This window comes from Coenobita brevimanus, chromosome 116 (assembly GCF_032717465.1).
Source record: "Coenobita brevimanus isolate Jiangsu-jjx chromosome 116, ASM3271746v2, whole genome shotgun sequence".
Classification (NCBI taxonomy): domain Eukaryota; kingdom Metazoa; phylum Arthropoda; class Malacostraca; order Decapoda; family Coenobitidae; genus Coenobita; species Coenobita brevimanus.
In genome coordinates, this window is record NC_137069.1 from 18,885,038 (window position 1) to 18,891,579 (window position 6,542).

Here is a 6,542-nt window from a genome sequence, read left to right on the forward strand (position 1 = left end):
ATGATGGTATTGTGATCCCTACCCTGACGTATGGAAGCGAGGCGTGGACCTTGCAAGAGGGGAACAAGTCAAGAGTGAGAGCAGTGGAAATGAGTTACTTGAGAGGAGCATGTGGAGTGACGTGGAGGGACAGGTTGACAAATGAAGAAGTGAAGGAACGTTGTGGGGTGGATGTGGATGTGGTTGAAAAGATTAGGAGAAATACACTGAGGTGGTTTGGACATGTGGAGAGAATGGAGAATGAAAGACTGACTAAGCGGGTGTATATAGGTGAGGAGGAGGGAGGGAGAGGGAGGGGTAGACCGAGGATGAGGTGGAGGGATGGAGTTGAGAGGTATATGAGGGAGGGGGGGGTGAGTTGGTGGGAGGGGAGTCAAATGGTGGGTGACAGAGTGACTTGGAGGCGTTTTGTCTGCGGCCACCCTTTGCGGGATTAGGGCGTCGGGCTATAGATAGATAGATAGATAGGTTCCGGGTGGAAACCGCAGATGTATAGCTCAGCCCAAGGTGCACAGTGCCACCACGTGAAGGCCCCTCATCAGTGCCTAATGGGAAAACAATATATTTAAATTTATTTGAAGTTGAAGGGAAATGAATATACTTGTTTATACTTAAGTGGATATAAGTTGGCCTAAGTGGGAGTTTAACTGTCCTTTTTTTTTTTTTAATGCTAAGAAGAAGGAACCAAAGGCCAAGAACCCGCAATAACTGTTCCTTCCAAGAGAAAAACAAATACAAGAGAGCCAAATTTCAAAATCTGATCATTTCGAGATGCCTGGACACACTGCGTTTGAAAGACTGGAGATCATAGCCAGCAGGAAATACACACAGAGGGAGACAGCTCCAGAGTTGACCTGTTGTATAAATGAAGGACTGGGAGTAACGGTTAACGGTTGCATTAGAGAGCTGGACAGAAAAGGGATGAGAGTTTGCTGCTAGACAGCTGCTACGCGCCCGTCGTAGGGGTGGAGGAATGCAAGCAGACAGTTCAGAGGGACAGTGACCGTTGAAGTAGCGATAGAAACGAGATAAAGATGCAACAGTGCGACGAAGAGACAGAGGTTGAAGACAGCCAGTAAGAGGAGGAGATTTAATGAGACGAATGTCACGGGGTTCTTATAATATCACGGTATTTTTTAAATAAATACTTAAATATTATTTAAATTGATAATAATGTTCAATAATATTGAAGAGCAGAGACAATGATTGTCTTGCTACATCAAGCAATGATTACTTTACGCTGACTTGCTATGATTCTCTAAGAACGAGAATTTATAAACTTTCTCAACAGTACACAGCAGAGACTAATTACTCACAATTGCTGAATTACTGTACTGTTAGCCTCTGGAGAAAGTTACTTCACCCCTGACAATAAATAACTAATACTACTAATAATACCAGGTCCTTGCTGATGCATTAACTCCTAGGTGGCACAACGGATTTTAAGTTAATACAACAAGACTGGTCTAAGTACCAGTTATGAATAGTAAAACGTTTATGCAAGCTAGGAGCTATGTGGGAAATAAGCTTAATTTGGAGAAATGAAACAAGATTTTACTTTACATTAAGCTCAAGAAAAAGAACTGTTAAATTTATTGATTACAAAAAATAAATTTAACGTTACATTTCAAATCAAATCAATGAGACGCACTCACTCACTCACACAAAAGCTAAATACTTACGCCTAGGAAAAAACACCTTAACTAAGCTCTTAAAACTAGGATTACAAAAAGGAAATACCGGTCGATGAATGCTATGTATCACCCGGGGGGTGGGTGGGAGTACTGGGATTACTGTACTAGTGGAGCTTGGGGTGCTAGCTGACCTCTCACACTTCTGAGCACAGAACCTTTCTCCGTCACAGCAAATACTAGACTACCCAAGTCGTGGGAAAGAAAAGCGGAGCACTAGGCCGCATTTTCTAATGGTCAAGTGAGCGAAACGCGCCCAAAACAATCGCTCATCGGAAGCGCTAATGTCTCACACAGACACGATCACGTATGACAATGAAAAACTGATTTGACAAAGCTTCCGTCCGAATGAGCGGTTAACTGAACGATAAACAGTGAGTTTTCCACTAATAGTTCGTGGCTTCTCACAAAAGGGAAATGTCGCGAATTGATTCGTGACATTACGCCCCTACGAAATTAAATTTTTTCCTTATTGGAAAAAATTTGTGGATATATATATATATATATATATATATATATATATATATATATATATATATATATGTACACATCCTAAGTCATTCGCACAAGATTCACACTGTGGTGTGTGTGCTATCCTGCTACAGGAGAAAGTCGCAGTCGCCATTGAGCGAAAAAACCTCGTATTTACGTTAATAGAAGCAAGCTTGAGGGAAAAACTCCGTGACGACGGTGAAAATCCTGTACTCAGGTCAAACTGAGCGAAAAGTCGCTACATTTACACTGACAACTAATTGTTGTGTAGCGTGATGTATGTAATACACGGTGTAGGTGTGACAGTTATAGTGTAACTGTACCTACGTGTCAAATGACACAGTAAATAATAATATGGCGACGACGAAGGCAGAGGAGAAGAGGCGGCAGCGTGCGGCAGACGATCAGCTGGCCTGCACAGCAAAACTGCTACACCAATTGCTGAACCTGCAAAACCAATTGAGGTGGAGCATCAAAAGTGTCAATGAGATAAAATTTTATTATGTTACAATTACTCTCTCTTCCCAGCAGTCAGTGCTACGACGTACATTCGAAGTCGCCATTAATTATGCACACGATTATGGTCGGCAAGTTGAGAATCCCTGTGCAAACTAGGGTCTTCCATAGCCTCGAACTGCACACGGGTCCTCAACCTGTGCCTTAACCTACAGTTCTTATATTAATATCGGGGAGCTGAGAATCCTTGTGCAAACTTGGGTCTTCCATAGCCTCAAGTCGCCTCTGCGGAATTCTCACTTCCCCCTTAACCTACAGTACTTATATTAGTATCGGGGAGCTGAGAATCCTTGTGCAAACTTGGGTCTTCCATAGCCTCAAGTCGCCTCTGCGGAGTTCTCTCTCGAACTTCCCCCTTAACCTACAGTACTTATATTAGTATCGGGAAGCTGAGAATCCTTGTGCAAACTTGGGTCTTCCATAGCCTCAAGTCGCCTCTGTGGAGTTCTCTCTCGAACTTCCCCCTTAACCTACAGTACTTATATTAGTATCGGGAAGCTGAGAATCCTTGTGCAAACTTGGGTCTTCCATAGCCTCAAGTCGCCTCTGCGGAGTTCTCTCTCGAACTTCCCCCTTAACCTACAGTACAATACTTATATTAGTACCGGGAAGCTGAGAATCCTTGTGCAAACTTGGGTCTTCCATAGCCTCAAGTCGCCTCTGCGGAGTTCTCTCTCGAACTTCCCCCTTAACCGACAATACTTATATTAGTATCGGGGAGCTGAGAATAATATGCAAACTTGGGTCTTCCATAGCCTCAAGTCGCCTATCAACTTCCCCCTTAACTTACGGTACATAATATGTATGTACAGGCCCTAGACATAATGTGTCCTGTGGGGCCAATGGGCGAGACGTCAGGTCTGCACCCACTTCACCACTACCCTGTCTCTCAACTGTCTCAGAGATTACAGGTGTGGTTACAAATGGCACAGGAAGGGCATGTCCCTGATTAGTGGTGATACTTTGGCACACACTGCAGGAACGGACAAAACTATGTCCCGTCCCATCCCTGGCCAGAAAAAGTCAGCTCAGATACGGCCCTGGGTCTTCCTTTTGCCCATGTGACCTCCTGAGGCTGAACAATGACCCCATTGTAACACTGCTAGGCGGTACTTGGCGGGAACGACAAACTGCAGTCGAACCTCGCCCTCGGGTGTTCGTGACTCACGGTAGAGCCGTCCTTGTTTGCGAAGGAACTTGGCTCGACCTCCCCGTGAATACTTAATAACTCGACCCTTTTGTTTATTCCGCACGGCAGCAAGTGTCGGGTCAGAATGTTGTTCTTGTACAACAAGTTGACTGCACATCAGATCTTGCGGCGATTCAATGATCATTGGGGTGACACAGTCTGGAGCCTCAGTCATGGCTCGTGTTACCGCAGCAGCCGAAGTCTGAGTAGCGCCATCATCGGAGCAACTATCCTTGACTCCATTAATATTTCCAATGATGAGTTCAAATAAGGGTTCTGGCATGACAACTGCAAGTGTTATACCAGTATAAAATGGAGATGCCACCTGGATACAAGCCTCAGGGAACAATCTCACTGATCCATCAATAAGCTTTGCATGGAACTGTCGACCTGTATACTGCTCAGTGTGAACTAGACTCTGCTTGATAGAGTAACCTGAGGAACCATTGTCTCTCAGGACCTTCACAGGAATGCCTCCCACAAACCCTGGCTGAACAAGGAAGGTACTGTCACCTGTGGGAGGACCTGTGGAGGAAGCAGCTAGCCACTCATGAGGCTGCTGAACTGATGCGGCGAACATTGTGCCTTGTGGATTATATTGGGAAGATGGAACATTGGCCATCTGTGGAGGGGGGTTCACTGTCACTGTGGGACTAGTGAACTGTGGGGAAGTACCCACACTGGTAGGGACATGACCACCGTGCTGCTGCTGAGGAATGAAGGCTGCATTCGCTTCCTGCCTCTTTTGAGCTGGTGGTGAAAAAGTTTGTCCCGACGGTTGGTTGTGTGGCTGATACTGCTGCTGGTTAGGGTACTTGTTGTACCTCTTCCAAGCAGGCTGCTGTGTATTTTGCCCCTGGTCCTTCTGTGGTTTTGGACCTTGGCCATTACTCTGAGAACGGCCTTGGTGCTGGGATTCAGTCTGAGACAGCTTCCCAGACTTGGCAGTATCTTTTCTGCTCCAGGTGTTTTGCTTACGAGTTTGATACCCGTATGCAGTAAAGAATGCGTCAGCCTTCTCTGCCATTTGGCTGGCATCTTTCACCTGGCAGATCTTAAGCTGTGCTATGAGCTCAGCAGGCCACGACCTCTCTAGCTGTGTACGCAGCATAAGGTCAATTATCCCCTCACGCGTGGAAAGAGTTTCATCTTTCTCCATCCACTCATTTAAGTAAGCTGTGAGACGATCAAGGAACTGAACAGCTGTCTCCTTGTCTTGGAGACGAGCTCGCATGAACTGAACTTTGGCGTCGTCTACTGTGAGACCATACGCCTTAATGAGTGCAGCTTTCATCTCATATGTGAGATTGTCTCCACGAATTCTGTGGAGAATATCGAGGGCAGGGCCCTCAAATAGGCTAAGAAACTGAAGCCGCTTAGCTGCCTCATCCAGTTGATATAAGTCTGCCATGTCCTCAAAACGAGCTATGTACGGCTCGATTCGCTCGCTTTCCTTGTATGAAGGAAGCTTGATGCGTGGGGTCGCCAGGACATGTGCAGGGAGAACGCTCGTGGAGCTTGGACCAACTGCACCAGACGTGTCTGAAGCCAAGGAATCTCGCTTGAGCTTCAGCACTTCAAGTTCATGTTCTCGTTCTTTCTCTCGTTCCTCACGCTGTTCTCGCTCGTGTTCCAAGTCGAGTTCGCGCTGTTTTTGCTCGTATTCACGCTGTTCTCGCTCGTGTTCCAAGTCGAGTTCACACTGTTTTTGCTCGTGTTCACGCTGTTCTCGCTCGTATTCGCGCTGAATTCTACGCTCTTCACGAGCATCTTTCTCACGTTCTTGCTCGTAATTGAACCGTGAGAGTATGTATTCTTTAATTTCAGTTGGGTCCGTAAGACCCATATCTTTCGCTTCCTGTAAAAATACAGCTGTAGCCATGATGCTAGCTCAGTTTACTAAGTAACCGAAACTGAGTACTGACTGCTTAGCGACGAATGCTAATAATACAAATAAAGAATACAGACACAAGCTAGTGGTGACCAGTCTTATCTAGTTAACTGGCAAAGAATAAATCAAAAATGTAAATGACTGGGAAGACTCAATAATAAACACAATGGGTACGCCGACTTCCCAGGAGCGAATAAAATCGTCTGGCGTTACCAAGAATAAACTAGAGTTAAGTACTCTATTGATTAATAAAGCAAAAACTCACTTGCTAAATTAACGGCAAACACCAGTAAACTTGTGCCCATAAACTTTAATTATAAATACCTAAATATGAATGAGTGAGCACTATCTCGTGAATAGCTTTAGAGCTAGGAGTTAATATCCTGGAATGAGGTCGCCAATTGTCACGGGGTTCATATAATATCACGGTATTTTTAAAATAAATACTTAAATATTATTTAAATTGATAATGATGTTCAATAATATTGAAGAGCAGAGACAATGATTGTCTTGCTACATCAAGCAATGATTACTTTACGCTGACTTGCTACGATTCTCTAAGAACGAGAATTTATAAACTTTCTCAACAGTACACAGCAGAGTCTAATTACTCACAATTGCTGAATTATTGTACTGTTAGCCTCTGGAGAAAGTTACTTCACCCCTGACAATAAATAACTAATACTACTAATAATACCAGGTCCTTGCTGATGCATTAACTCCTAGGTGGCACAACGGATTTTAAGTTAACACAACAAGACTG